The sequence below is a fragment of the Anser cygnoides genome, chromosome 4, assembly GCF_040182565.1.
Source record: "Anser cygnoides isolate HZ-2024a breed goose chromosome 4, Taihu_goose_T2T_genome, whole genome shotgun sequence".
Classification (NCBI taxonomy): domain Eukaryota; kingdom Metazoa; phylum Chordata; class Aves; order Anseriformes; family Anatidae; genus Anser; species Anser cygnoides.
This window is the reverse complement of record NC_089876.1, coordinates 49524175-49540127: the sequence shown is the minus strand read 5'-3', so window position 1 is coordinate 49540127 and position 15953 is coordinate 49524175. Positions and strand designations below refer to the sequence as shown.

The 15953-nt window shown below is 36.8% G+C and overlaps 1 long non-coding RNA gene across 3 annotated transcripts; it reads right to left on the bottom strand.

Annotated features, from left to right (window-relative positions):
- Positions 1–361: 361 nt before the first annotated feature.
- Positions 362–15593, bottom strand: LOC106032287 (uncharacterized). 3 transcript variants are annotated; one of them, XR_010831150.1, is made up of 4 exons: positions 14886–15593; positions 9328–9474; positions 6599–6625; positions 1125–2492 (listed from the first exon to the last, which is right to left on the bottom strand). It is a non-coding gene; the product is annotated as an uncharacterized lncRNA (long non-coding RNA). The 3 variants fall into 3 exon arrangements; XR_001204757.3 differs by lacking the exons at positions 1125–2492; positions 6599–6625 and adding an exon at positions 362–1082 and having other exon boundaries at positions 14886–15588; XR_010831149.1 differs by lacking the exon at positions 6599–6625 and having other exon boundaries at positions 14886–15279.
- Between the last annotated feature and the right edge of the window lie 360 nt (positions 15594–15953).

Here is a 15953-nt window from a genome sequence, read left to right as displayed (position 1 = left end):
CCTAGTGCAGCAACAGAGGTCCTCTGCTCTCAGAAATGACAGTTTTTAAATAGTGAAGCCTGACAGAAGGATGCTCAGAGAGGGTAGAGTGCAATGCACACCTGGCATAAAACTAATTTTTAGATTTTACACAGGAGGATAAAATGAATGGAGGGTTGGGAGTGGATTATTTGTAGATGGACTTGACTTCTTATCAATATACCAGGTTATCTCACTGCTTTGACTATGTGTTTAACAGGAAACTCCCATTCAGTATTTTAAAAGTCTCTTTAGAGAGGTATTCATCAATACATTCATGCATTTACTAAATGCTTCTGAAAGCCTTACTTTCTGCTCCCACAACAGTAAGGTAGGACAGCAGCAGAATTTAAACACAAACAGATCACACACTCTAATGGCTTTCTAGAGGCTTACTGTGCTGGTGTTCTGGACCTGCCTGGACAGTAAAGCATCCAGAGCACTTTCTGTAAGAGAATAAAACCTCGCTCATGATCTTTCTTTTGTCTGTATATCATGTATTGTATACAAGCTGTCTTTTCTTCTTTCAGCTCAAGACAAAGGTGTAACAATAGTGTTATAAACTGTCTGCAAATAGGAGGCTTATAGAGCTAGAAATACAAGCACAATGATGATTTTTACCATGAAAAAATATTGGAGGTGTATAGGTGGAAAATTATCCAAATCCTTTAGAATGAATGGAAAGATCTACTTTTTCTACTGGCAAAATATACATATATAAACTAATAATTTTTTCAGTAAATCAGAACTTTTTCCTAGGTGACTTTTGAAAGGAAAAAATAGTGTTCATATAAAATAAAGCTAACAAGATCTATTGAGCTCTGCTATGTTTTTTAGGTCTGTGGTATATCTAAACACTTCCAACATACACACACACACAACCAACCAACCAACCAAAAAAGGTGGATAATTACATTTGAAAAGGTAATTTTTTGTGTGTTAATTCTTGGAATGCTTGATTTTTTTTCTTCTCTTGTATACACAGACAGAACTTCATTGAAGCAGTCATTGATTTCCAGTCTTGCCTCAAGATCTGCCAACTCTGAGGCACATACAAGTGAATCCTGCAAAAGTATTGGAAACACTGTCAATTTTAATGTGGTATTTGTAATGATCTGAATAAGTGTGGACATCTTATTAATAATGCTATCATATTCATCAGTGATTTTTATAGATACAAATCAAATGCTCAGTGAACTATCTATTATACAGGCCATCTAAGCAACTGAATAGTGAATGCTTCATTTCCCTGGTAACCGTATGCCCTACTTGCTGTCACTGATTCTTCCAGAGGAACCATATTATGCTGTTGCATCAGCCAAATATAATGTAAAAGCACTTGAGAACACATGAGGGTCATTGGTTAAAACAAAAGAGAAAGGCATCATTTGAGGCTATTTAAAAAGCGAATAGAGAACTTAAATTTAGAAATGTCTTGAAGCCACAGGTGCATCTAATAATTATAGATAATGGATATCAGCATCTCTAAGCAATGTATAGCTCATTTTGAATGATGATTCATTCAAATAAATGACTATCCCATTTATACCAACAGGATTAATACAGGCATATTTGAGGACAGCTCAGGGCTGAATTGTTAATAGCAGTTGAAGCATTTGTGGAAAATAACATGACCATTCCAGTGGTGCACCCTACATCCACAGACAGAAGACATGAGTTCTGCCCTGCCCACAAGCCTGTTGACTTGGGCTTCCAGTTACAGCAGGACATGACCTGCCCTTACTTGTCCCTAGACAGATTGAGACAAATGAGCAACACCATGGTGTTGAAACTGGTTATAAAACCAACATGCTGAACAAGATGCACAAATTCATCACTTGGAAAATGGAAATCAGCCCGTTAAACTAGCTTTACTTCTAAATGATTTTTTTTCCTGTGACATAAGTTACTGAGTAATTTTTAATTTTTTATAAGAGCAGTTGAAAGCAAACCACCATATGCAGAGAGAGATTTTCAGTTCTTCAAACCGTGGATCAGTGTGCATTTAAGTTAGAGGAAAAAGTTGTTAGTGAAACTAGAACTGAGTATTAAATCCTCTAAATTCTTTGAAATTCAATACATTTGTACATGGGATTGAGGGATCCTAGGAACGAAGCTAGTTTACAAAACTGGGTAAATACAGCTCAATGATTCTTTGAATTCATACAAAACAATTTCAGTGGAAGTTGGACCAAGGTACATTCTTTGAAGCATGGGAGATTACAACTGTAACAAATGTTTTGTTTTCTATATAAAATATAGTGGCTTCATGGCATTTGTTATCTTTTTACATATCTTTTATTACTCCAATCATTTAGCCTTAAAACAATAAATCCCACAGTGTATTTTTCACTGGAAGTTGTATAGAGTCATCTTAGGTTGTCCTGAATAATCATCCAAGTCCCTTGTGGTTCAACATGATGCAACATGTGAAAGCAAATTCTGTTGTCATGGCACCTCTCTAATCACTAAACCTGGATGAAAAAATGATAAAAAATAAAAATCAATTTAAGCCTATTTTAAGCACTCTGATAGATATTTTGTTCTCTAAAACTGAAAAAAAGTAAAGTAAGAAGTCTTACTTTGTTAAGGAATTGGGGATTACTTTGTAGAATGGTTTTGCCTCCAGTATTCTTAAAAGACAAGACTAAACATTTAGGTAGAACAAAATTTCTAAAAATAGCTGGGAGTATTCCTATATTGACATTTGTCTACAGTACTCAAAAGCATATTGCTTATAATTTAGAGAGAACAGTGTCTTGCCCATTTTAGAATAAAATGATAAAGTTAAGAAGGTTCTATCATCTAAGTGGGAGAAGGAAGAGATTTCAAATTCTAATCTGTATGAATTCATGATTTGAATACTTTAAGAAAGCATGCGTCAGTAGATTATAATTGTTCAAGTATGATCAATATAGTTAAATGTTTATTTAATGGCACAGTGAATTATCAGTCAAAATAATAATAATAAAGGGTGATCTTAGTTTCTAGGCTGAAGTTATTAGAAGTATCAACATTAGCAACAACTAACATTAAGAACTAGAATCGCTTACAGATCTAGTCACCTATAATATTCTGTTCTGCCACTGAAAGTGTACTGTTGTGTAGGAAGAATAGCTACAACTCACTGGGCAGAAAAGCCAGAACAGAACAGCACTGGAGCACTTGCTAATGGCAAAATCACTCTCCTGACAGGAAGGTGGGCAGGAAGACGACATTCTTTGGAGAAAAGGATGGGTAGTGGAGGTAAAGCTGAACACCCACATAAGAAAACGATACCGAGTGTTGCAGGACTATGTGCTTTTATTTCTAAACTGTGATGCTAATGCAGAAGTAAGGACCATCTTTTGTACAGTGTGAAAAAAGTCTGTGTAAGCTCAGCTAGAATGGTTGCAGACCCAGCAATATAGCCATACATTGAAGCCTGGATGTGCTTACAGTCCTGACCGTAGCATCTCAGTGAACACAGCCCTGTGTCCTGCTTTTCCTATAAGGTGGCTCTAGGCAGCCCACTCCTCCATTTCCTCTACAGAAAGCCTACTTTCCTACGACTGTGTTCCCCCTCTGTTCCAGGTATCCTGAGTACTTGTTGTGTACAACTCCATTGCAGGATGGAATAAGTGCGCACACTTTTTTTCCCCCTCAACATTTCATAGTTGCCTTTGTATTGAAAAAATATTAAGGGTTATTCTTTTTACTCAGAATTCTGTTCTGCCATTTCCAGAGTCAAGTGTCAGTAACACCAAAAAAACCCTCATAATTGTATTTAAAAGCAGGCAAAGAAACACCTGTTCAGTACGTGTCTGTGAGCAACCCTGGTTGACCTGAAACCTCATTATGATGATCCCCTTTTTTCTAAGCAGCAGACAATGAGTATTGCTAAAGGGGCTTCATGTTGCCTCCACAGAAAGGGCCAGTACAGCCTCAGAGCCTGTTTCATTTTTTAAGATTGCTGGGGGAGACTTTCTGTGCTGGTGGAGAAGCAACAAACAATTGAAGGCACTTCTATGGCTTGGACCACAGTAAGAGTGTTCTTGAACATATGGGAATTCTTCAATATCTACAGCCTTTGCCTTGGAAAACAAATGTACTATTTTTGACTGGGTTATTCAGATTAAACCACAAGGAAAGGAGAAAAAACAAACAACCCAACAACTCATCAATGCTCAAACCAGCGTAAGGGATCACAACAGCTTGGAGGCAAAGGAGTAGATCCTCTGCAAGCACAGCCTTGGTTTTCTACACCTCCCAGGACCTACTCTGGGAACCAGTCATATAGTTTGATTAAGACAGAGTGTGTCAGGCTCTCACAGAGCAGGAAGAAACCCTGAGGAAAATTATTGTAAAATAAATTTTCTTGAATTCTGTAGAAAATTGAATTCATAGAGCAGTGGCTGCAGTGTCACCTTGTTTTCAAAGGAAATGTGTTTATTATATCAGATTATCTAGAGCACTTAGAAAAATCTAAGGGGGATTAAAATGAGAGATCAATCTGTAAAACAAGACTCAGTACTTGGAAAATAATATTATGTACCTCTATTTGTTATCGTTCAGAGTTTAAGTAGACATTTGGGCTTTCATATGTGAAGTAATTCATTCTTGGATTTCTCTCATTATCTCTTTCCTTCCACATATATATGAGAAGGAGAGAAAGTTAAGTTTCTTTAGTCTCAAAACCTCTTAAATTATTCAGCCATATCCAATGTTGTAATTAAAATGTGCATGGCATCTTTTTCAGCACTGCAATTTATTTTCTAGTAGCAGCAATTAATTTCAAATAATCTCTACAAAGGAGGATAGCAAAATCTGCTAAATGATACTTTAAGCAATCTCACACACCAAAAGTAAATCCCTCTTCTTTCAGATTTACTGAGTTTTTATTTTTCACTCTTTCATTTGCATTTTCAAGAAAGCCTAAAAGTAACTGTTTCATAATTCATTGTAAATCATCTGAGACATTCATCAAACCATCATCTGAACACAAAGCATGCAGATCTGAGAAACATGCTGCAGGTAGAGTAGAGGACAGGTACAAGAGAAGTACAAAGATAAATGAAACCTGAATAGAAACACACAGATGTCAAGGCAAAGCCAACTGTGTTGCTGCAATATAAACAAATTTTCTTCCAACAAACGCTTACACAAAACTTTGCAAAGTATTTTTAGCAGAAACTGAGGAACAGAATTTACACACAAAAACTACCTGCCTGCTCAACTCAAAGGCTCCTCTAGGTTTGCAATCAGAGAATAACAGGGAGATAAAACTACCAGTTATACCACTTTTATACTAAATTTCATATATTCTATATGCCAAGTAAAAAGCAGTTGAAGCAAACTGGAATGGCAAAGCTTTAGATCAAAACATTTTTAAAAACCATAGTCTGAATGATTTAAAATTATGTACACTGATGATAAATTGTCTCAAAATAATCTATAAACAGAAAAAGTGACTAAATATTTCCATAAAATTGTTGGGTGGAAATAATTCAATCAGCACTAGAGAATATTCCTTTGATCTACATAGCTTTTAAAAATGCTTTTAAAAGTGAGTACGAGAACATCTCCCATAAAATAATCTGTGGGAATCATTTTGGTCATTAAGACACATTCAGTGCACTTGGACCACAAAGTGTCCCATTCTTCAGCTGAAGGAGATACAAACATGAAGTCTTTCTACAGTAAGAATAATGTGGACTTCCTTGGGATTGTGAAGAAAATGAAGAGTTAGGGCTGCATCTATAAAGAATTGTAAATATTCCTTTAAAGATTTTTCCTGACTAGAAAGAAGCATTGCCAGTCAAACCTAATCTAAACACAATCTTCTTCCTAAAGTAAGCAAGTAAATCTGTCCACTCAAAGCTGATTTTGCTTCCACTCTTGAAACATGCTCAGCTGTAATCAAACAAAAGATGTTATACTGAATTTCCACTTGGATAAGGATTCAATTTAGACAGTGTGTCTTAGATAGACTGTCCTAAAGATAACCTGACTAGTTATTTTCAATAAAGCAAGAAGCCCTAGTATTTCATCAGATATGATACGGCCCAAAAGAAATTCTGTGAAACTTTTAACTTTTTATGAGATGTCAGTGCAAGTTCGAGCACAATTTGCAGGCAATCACTGAACTTTAAGACCTATATCTATCTGCTGCCTACCTTTTTATTTTTCCAAGAGTCCTTTTTATTACTTTTTTTTTTTTTTTTTTTTCTGTGCATGTAACAAACTGAAGTTGAAGTCAATTCAGAACAGTAACAACTTTGGTCTTCCATTGATAGTGATTTGGCATGGGTTGTTTATGTTCCACTTCCTGAATGTACAGACATTGAAAAACTGAAATCCTGATTTGCTTCAATTATGTTATTTTTTCCTCACTAATTAAAATATTACCATGTATTTAGCAATCTAGATTGATTTTAAAGATATATAAATTAATAAATAAAAAAATCTTCCTTTACTAGGACTAGCTGGAAGATTATACCTTGATTAACATTCAACTGGCTTTTGAAAACACATGAAAGAATAGGGGATTTCATATAGGGCTTTCTGCAGCATACACAACACTGAACCACACTTAACTCACCGCTTAAAATGGCCAGTCTGAGATCACCTAAAAACATAAAAAAAAAATCTGTTTCAGGAAGGGAGACACCTCCCCATGGGTGGTGATAGCTGAAACCTCTCTTGGTTCTGGTGACAAAAAAGGTTGGTGTATGCTTTCCACTGTTTTGCAGTTAACTTTAAAATTGTTTGTCACATGCTACCATCTGAACTCTCTTTGGGACGTATTTTGTATTGAATTTTTCCTCTGTTGAAGCAAAATGATAGAAAAGCCCTCCAACCTCTCACCTCAGCACCTTCTCAGCAGTCCAGCCTAGAAAGCAAGCCTTTATCTCTTTGCTGCATGCAGCCGTTCCACTGCAGCTCAAAGGCCGGTTGGAAATTAAGTGCAGTCTTTTGGATACTGGTAGCAGAACACCTTCCCACCACATCCTGAGTCACACACTGTATGCTTCATGCTTATTCACTGATTTGAATGGATGTGCACCTATAGACTTGTAGGTTATACAACTGTCTGTTGGTAAAAGTAACGGGCAGTAATTGTTTGAAATTTTCTACTGCGGTACTGTCACTGCTGTGATTCCCTGCTTTTGTTTATGTACATCAGAAACACTTTCCTGAGGATAACCTAACCCCATCTCAGCTTTAAATTTCTGGTTTCTTACTTGAAAGAACTCATTTTAGATAGAAAATGTTGAAACACTTCACAGTGTACACAATGGGTCTGCTCAGCTGAGGGCACGCCACAGTTCTCAAGAGCTCTCTGTTGAAGGACTGAACTGAGCAGTGTTTATACAGCAAAGATTTCCTTTGCTCATCTCCTTGCATTCCTGGGTTCCACCTTCCCCATCAAAATTTTATATTTTCAGAGAAAATTCATTTTGGAGAAAGAATTGCTGGGTGCAGAGCTTCAGAGTTCTCCACAAAGACTAGCAGCCATATGCTGCTATATGTCAGCAGCCATACTGCAGGCATCTCCTTTCACATCTCCCCGTGTATCTGATCTCTGAGCTAGATAAGCCATGTCTAAGTCAGAGGAGATGGGGAAAGCTGGTTAAATTTTCATGCAAATTTACTCCTTTAACTTGAAATGTTGTCAAATATGACTGCTAAATGCTATGCACATCTGTTCTCTAGAAACTGGGAAGCATGACACTCTTTGCTAACTGCTAACACCACAAATGCCTTGTTTATTATAGTGGATTTCTGTCTAATTCATGTCTGTAATCTGAAGGATAAAATTTTAAGTAATCAGTGCTCTCATATTCCTTGGCTCTATTATGTACTTTATGTATATACTGTACACAGATAAATATGTCTGTGCTGATTTTTCCCTAGTGATTGGAAGAACTATTCCTGAAAACCATTGGCTAAAGAACAAAGAAAATACTGTGGCTGAAGATACTCTGCAACATTAACTCCTCTTTCAGGGATGCCTCAGTCACATGCTTCCTCAGGTCAATACTAAAGAGATAATGTAGTCAAACTAATTAGTTTGGTTGCTTGTGAAGAATAGGGGTTTGTTTTCAAAAGCAATGAGAAACTTACAAATTTCATGACAGCAGACATATCTTTTTAAATATGCTTCTCAGGTTTTGTGCTTTGGGAAGTCTTCCTAAGGGAAAGCCTTTTTGCACAGCAACAAATAAGGGAAACAATATCAAATGCCTCATCTAGTAGTAATAGAAGGAAAATGAAGTGGGGAAAAAGTTCAAACATTGTACAAATGTACAATGTAGCATACTACATTTGAAAAGCATTCTTACAAAGTATGCAGGGCGGATGTGGTGGTACAGTAATAAAGAATTAGCCACACTTCTCATTAGTTCCCCCCCCCCCCCCCCCCCCCGTGGAAGCAACAATTTATCATATCAATTAAATTTACCTTTCTCAGGTAACCCCCAAATGATGTTTGTTTGCGCTAAAACATTCCTTTTTACTAATATAGATAAGAAATTAATCTGCAAATCAGTAACATGAATGAGAAGGTATGAACACAAAGGTAAATTGAAAAGTTATTTTTTTTAAGACACTCACTAGACAAAAGTGATGGTTTGTTTGTAAGGAACAGTATATCACTGTACTTGTGCTTCTGTCCTGTGATCATCTTAAGCATGTCTGTTTTGTTGTGTCTTCCTGTCACACATCCCTTGCATACCAAAAGAGTGCTGCACCAAGATTTCTTTCCACCTTTCAATTGGTCAATCCTATGTTTATCTTGGCACTCCCAAGGAGGAGAAAAAAAGACTTTAGTCAGTGGGAAGAAGCACTGCTCTAGCTGTTTGGGCTTTTGGCCCATCACCAGGGCCTGGCAATCCTCTGCTTGCTACACCCTTCCACCTATTCCACCATTTTTTCTTGACATCTTTCATCCTTGGGTAGTTGCCCACATGGTGCGGTATTCCTGATATGGTGCACATAGTATTTATCTGCAGATTCCAGTGGACCCAAAGGTCCTCTTTGGCTAAGTTCAGTCATTTTCTGCCTCTACAACTGGCAGACGTGCAGCACTTCCACAGGAAAGCAGATTATTACCAACACTGCCCACAGAACTTGTTTTGTCGTCAACCACTCTTCCTAGGAGAATGTGTCACTGGTGCTGCATTGTACTCATCTCTCTTTGCCTGGCCTCCTTGAGCCTGAAAATTCTTTAACTCTGCTAGTGTGCATGGGGAAACAACTGGTTGTCTTTCAGCTTTAGTAATCCACATTACTTCAGTTAAGAGGATGTGGATTTACTCTGTGACATACCTTGTTTACAAGCACAGACAGACCTTGCCTTTCAGATCAGGTTACAGTCATGCCATTTTGGTCTTCTTTCTCCTGGAGAGCCTTTGAGATTGAAGTCATCTGGAGTATTCATTGCTGGGTGAATAGGTTCAGCAAGCACAGTTGTGACTGGTACATGAAAAAAATTTACCTCTAAGTACAAAGTCCACAAGCCATGAAAAGCCATTTTACAATCCTGCTAGTCATATGTTACTGTGAATGTTACATACCCATTCATGTAGTGTATGTATTACTCGAGAGTTTGTGTTTTGGTCTCATAAATGAAAAGCCTTTCATCTAATTTCATCTAGGCTAATTATTTACATTTAGAACAATAAACATAAATATATATTTACAACAATGTATTTATGCAATTCCCAGAACTTAGCATCAACACAAATCCCAAGTCACAACTTAACTTTGTTTCTCTAGGAAATCAACTTTATTATCCAAAGTATAAATCACTTACTACATCAATATTTTCCTGTTAGGAATAAAGTATACATCTCTTATGGTGGTAATATTTCTCATATCAATCTACATGCACAAAGATGTAAATCCAATATTATCATGTTTCATTAAAGAGTTTGGAGCTTCCTGTTAGTCTCTTAAGTCTACTTTTCAACTGAACACAGCTAAAACTGCATTGAGTTAAAACATAAAAGTCTTCCCTACCTATAACTTCTATATGCATTAAAGAATTTTATATTCAAAGCACAATATGCTTCCTTAAACATGCAAACAAGATGAGTCAAGTGAGAAAGAAGCATCATAAAATAAATGATGTGACTGGCCTGAAGCATTTGAGATTACAATTGAAAGATGACATTTTTAGGTAGAATCTTATAGCATCTGCAGTGTCTAAAAAGAATAAGATGTAACCTGGCAATGATAATTCTTAAAAGAATCCTATATCCCTCACATGAGGGAATCCTATATACCTCACATGAGCTGACATTACCTAAAATGTTTAGAGAATATTGTTGTTCTTACTGATGCTTTTTTAAAAACCTAATCCTGCACGTGAACAAAAAGCTTTGTCATTAGCTTCAGAGAACACAAAACTAAGCCATTATATGACATTGTGTGTTATTTCCAGTGTCCCTTCTACTTTCAATCCTGTGATACAGAAGCTATTCCTAAATACTGTATGTAAACAGCCACAGGATGCTTTTTTTTTTTTTTTTTTTTTAAGATTTATTACAGTCTATTCTAAGCATGTACTTCAAGTATCTCTGTGTCTAAACCTTCAAGCCTATATTCTTGTAGAAATTGTAAGACATTAGTCTAGCAATGTTTTACTGGAAATTATATAAATCCATAAAAAAGATTTGCAGCTAAAGAAGGTTTAGATTTTATGCTTGCACTCAACACATAAGAGAATAAGCCATCTGAAGCATATCAAAACATTTGTGGTACCTTACCAAACTCCTAACCACCATCCTACTTCCTCCATTACTGTTAAGTACATAAGTGCAAGTTCATTGTCTTTCATCTACTCATACGATTTCATACCCCTCTACCTGAGCTCACTGCCATTAGGGTTCTTTCAGAGGTGAGCTGACCAACATGTACCTACTTAGCCTGCAAGTAATTGGCATGTATTTAGCTCTCAAGTCTGTTACTGCTATCTCAGACCTGAAGAAGGATTTGCATGAAAGACAGTTTGTCTGATAAAAAACTTGTTACTGCTATGTACAGTTCTTGTCTCACATGAAATTAGCCTGCATTACTTGTGTTGATTTAGAACCTCCTTCAACTTCAGGCATAATTTTTTTACTGTTTTGCAAGTAGTCTAGTAATTTCTTTACATGCTATATAGAAGCATGCTCCTACCTATTAAATTTTTAATTCAGCAGTGTCCACATTAAGAGAAACAGAAGAAAAAGACGACCAGAAATTTTCATCTGGTCTTTCCTGGCAGGTTTGCATTGAATAATATAAAAATAGAGCTGAATGGATAATTTATGTATAAGTGATTCTGTTTATAGTTGCTCAGACAGAACAGAGGTCATATATTGCTTGAAGCAACATTTAGACTGCCTGTCCTGAATAAAGGACACTTAAGTAAAACTCACTACAGCAGGGATATTTTCTTGTATCTAAAATATTGGATAGACAAGAATATTATAAATATCTACTAAACAAGAAAACTGATTTTTCTGTAAACTCCTCCTAATAATTTACATCTATCCATGTTTCTTCTGTCAGTCTGGACTCGAACCTTTGATGCAGATGTAGTCTATATTTTTGCTATATGATTATTGCAGTACTAGCACAAGGTAGCTAATATTAAGAATGATTGAAAAACTACACTTCTTTAAATCTAAAACCTAAATATTTATAATTTATAAAGAATTTATAATATTTGAGTTGTAAATAAAAACTAGCACTTCATTATGTATGGAAAAACAATGCTACATATGCTAAATTATACAATTCCATTTAGCTGGTGGTATCAAATGTTTGTCATGATTTTGGTAGTGTTCAACCAGAAAAATCTGCTCAGACCACATATCTGACTGGAGAGGAATTAATTCTTGTATAATGCTTCAACTTTTATTTTGTTCCTACAGTACCTCATTTTATACCACTCCTCACCAATTATTCTGCAGTATTGTTCTTTCGAATTAGGTTTTAAGATCTGAATCTCAAGATCAGAACTCAAGCATAAAATACATGGAAATAAATTGTAATTAATCGTAGGGCTGTGTTCATTTAGATTTTTTTTTTTTTTTTTTGCTTTTAGACACACCTGAGCTCTTTTACTTCAAAGACCCTTTTATTTGGTAGTTACTAAGTAGTTTAATACAATCAGTAGTGGTTTTATTTAGCCTTGGAGATACTTTTGGCTTTGGGGATTATGGTCTAAAATATCCAGGGAAGGGGGAAGACTGTGGTGACAGCTATAATTATGAGATTGACCTCATGCAGGCTTCATTACTAGACATTTCCGAGAACCAAGAGGAAAAGTAATATGAGAGCTGTTCACATGGCTAAAATGCTTCATCAGCATCCATCAGCTAAAATGTAGAGAGAGAAAGCTTTTCTTTTGTAAAGACTGGCCACCTTCCAAACAAATGATTCCACCTCCAATCTACTGAGAGCTGTTGCCCAAAACATATTTCATTGATCAAAATTAATGAAAAGCATATTATATTTCCCATATAGAGGAACACTATATGGGAAAAACTCCAAGCTACTCTAAAAATCAAATTTTGTCCTAAGCCAAAAACCTATGAGAATTTTGGTTTTTAAAGCCTCCAGCAGCTGCTGTGACACTTACGCAGTATTTTTGGGCTGAGTTCTTTGGAGCATGGCTCTGCCTTGGAGTAGTTTTCACATGGCATGGTAGAGATGGGAACTAGCAAGTCTTGATAAACCTATAGTTTGGCAGTCTGAATTATTGACATGTTAGGTGTTTCATGAAGCACTCATCTCACATTTAGGCACCTATTGCCTCCTGGAATCCAAAGTCTCCTGATAAACACCTTTTCTTCATATATAATGCATAGATCAAGTAAGAATAAGATATACTAGACTATCAGAAAGCTATGCCATTAGCAAATGTTAAAGAGAAAACTAGGAAGTATCTTGAACTTCTTTCCTTTGGGGCTTAAAAAATGACTTTACATATCTTCTGTATCCAGCTGGATTATGATTCCTTCTCCAGCAGACAAGACCATACAGTTTACAGATCTCCTCCACTACACTTCTGAGTTGCTGTCTGGTTGAGTCAGAGAACTGTGGAGTTTTAAAGTGAATCCCACTAGACAACTGGTTGTCTCCTACATTTTCTGCTACACCCACACTAGCTTAGAAGCAGTGGAGAAATGGTCTGCTTTTGGGTGGGATGGTATTTGTTATCTTTACAGAAGTATTCTTTTTGAAGAGTAGTTGAAAGTCATGATCTATGCAACTTTCTTAAAATTTAAGAATTACTATTCTGCATTGAAGTCTGATGAATTTGAAGAGCTCTGCCCCTATGGCACACACAGCAGAGTATGTGCCCAATATTGCTTTAAAAAACATGCTTCTATGTTTTTCAGTACAAAGCACTGTGCACCAAAGTTTATTTTCATGACTCATTTGAAGCAGAACACCTCTTATGCAGTGTAGAGAGCTGAACTGTGCATTTCTATCCTTTCAAATATCAGAAATCCTACACAAAATTACTCTTAGAATCCCATTATCATGCTGAAAATGTAATCACCAGTAGATCGCTACCTTAGCACAAAATTGAAGTTTTATAACTTAACCTTACAATATTATAAGTGGATCACCCTGAAAAATATATGCAAGCAAAATATGATGAAAGATATGTTTTAGAGCCTTTATGAAATGAATTGGAGAGGGGTGTGCTGGTCTCTACTCCCTGGTAACCAAAAACAGAATGCATGGGAACATCACAAAGCTGCACCAGGGAGGTTCAGATCAGATATCAGGAAAAATTTCCAGTGTTAGACCATGCTCACAGTAAAGAGCAAGCTTCATAAAGAGGTGGTTGATGCCCCATGCCTGTCAGTGTCTGAGAGGCATTTGGATAATGCCCTCATTATTATAAAGCATATTATTATGTTCCTTAACTTTTGGTTATCCCCTTGAAGTAGTCAGGCATTTGGACTAGATGATGTTTGAAGGGTTCTTCTAAGCAAACCGTTCTATTCTAACTCAAACTGAAGGCAGTGTAGTTAGTGTCTGCTCTAGAGTTGCGCCCTTTAAAACTTTTGTCTGCTGTGAGACAAAGCTTGATTTGTAGACAGTCTGATTAATTCAGCAGAATATTCCTTTGTTGAAGGATAGTTAATGTTGTAGAAAGTATTTAGTTAACTTTTTTCCTGACAACTACCTAAAACAAAGAGGTATGACAGTATTATGTCAATCTAGGAAGTATCACTGTCTTTACAGAGCAATAAGAAATTTTCCTAATGCCTAATATAGGGAGAAAACTATTATTATGTTTCCTAAAACTACACAAAATTTTGCTTTGATACATTACTGGTCAAAGCAACACCTACAGAAGTAGTAACAGCTGCAAAATTTGTGGAGAGGAAGATAGGCTGCAGTTGGTAAAATTACTGCTGTGCTCATCTTAAACAGTTTTGTGAAACTACTCCAGCAGTTTGAAAGTTTTAGAGGATTTCTTCTGTGTGTTCTTTAGAACTGAAGATTTCTGCAAGTGTTTATAGTTGCTACTCTATCATCATATTCAGTCACCATATAAGCTGCCTACAAAATCAAAGTGACCTACTTGGAAATTAGTGCCTTGCAGTTAAAAAAAAAGATTTTTTTTTTTTTAATTTATGAAGAAACTAAAGAGTCAAACAGATTCTGTACTAGTACTGCTTCAAAACAGCAGGTCCAAAAGCCTCCATGGGAAAATTCAGAGTATATTCCCTGCCTCCTGTAAAGTACCTGCAGGGTGTGTACAAGAGGGCTTCTGTGCCCTAGTACAGCACAAGCAGGTTTGCTCCACAGGGCTGGGAGCAGCAGAATCACAAACTAAGGGCAAACCCAGCCCAGGCTGTGCTCTCACTGACCTAAGTGTAGTCCTGCAGCATCCAAGTTGTGTGCTGAAAACAAGGTCCATTGACTGCCCAAGGCACTGCAAGCTGATGACTGATGTCCAGGGTCCATACAGGAGCAACACAGGAGGCAAAACTACATGGTGGGTCCCAGACTCAGCTAAGCAGAACTAGAAGCTAGCATGCTTACACCATGACTCAGGAAATAAAGTGATAGAAGACTTGAGCTTAAATAGTGCCCCGGACCTATAGGCAGAGAGCATGTGGGTCCCAGGTGAGGTTGCTCAGGGCAATCAGGGCCTCTTGGTGACCTCTGGGCCCTGCCAATGCTGGTGGTTACTCTGGGCCTTCTTCCTGCAGCCAAGCCTGTTGCCTCACCCTGAGTCTTCCTCCTATCTCCAGGAACTAAATGGAGCATTTGCCCAAAATGCCTTTTAGAATGTACAGTAACAAGCATCAAAACACAAACTTTTAAGCAGATACTTTTTTTTCCAGATGTATATCTGAATAAATCACCTTCTCCAGCTGTCAGTCACCTTCCACCGCAGCAGGATGTCTGTGGCAGGGAAGAGACATGAACCTGGAACCCCCCAGGGTGGTAGCTCAAGCTCCTCAGACATAAGCCAGCTCCTTATTATATTGGGACATTTCATTATTTATTGCTGTGAGATAAAGCCACTGTAAGTAAGTCTGAATCATTATACATAACCTGATGCTTTATTGAAGCTACAGTATTTTAGCTTTGACTGAGTCTGATCTGGGACAATTATGACAGGATTTTTTACCTTTCTATCTAGGAAGATTACTAGGTAAGCTTCAAAAATGAAGAGCAATGAATTTATGTGGCTGAAGTTCAGATGTGAATGTTTCTTTTCCACATCCTTTACTAAAAGGTCATCTTGATTAGTGCTCTAAATTCCAAGGTTAGCCTTTTAAGGAAGGAAGATTGCCAAAACGTATGAAAGTATACCACTAGAAAACTAAATTATCCTCTTCTCATCATCTTTGGAGAAGATGGATAACACTTCACTGCCTGGATATTTTTTGATTTATGCTGCAAGAAAAATTAAGCTTGCATGCTGT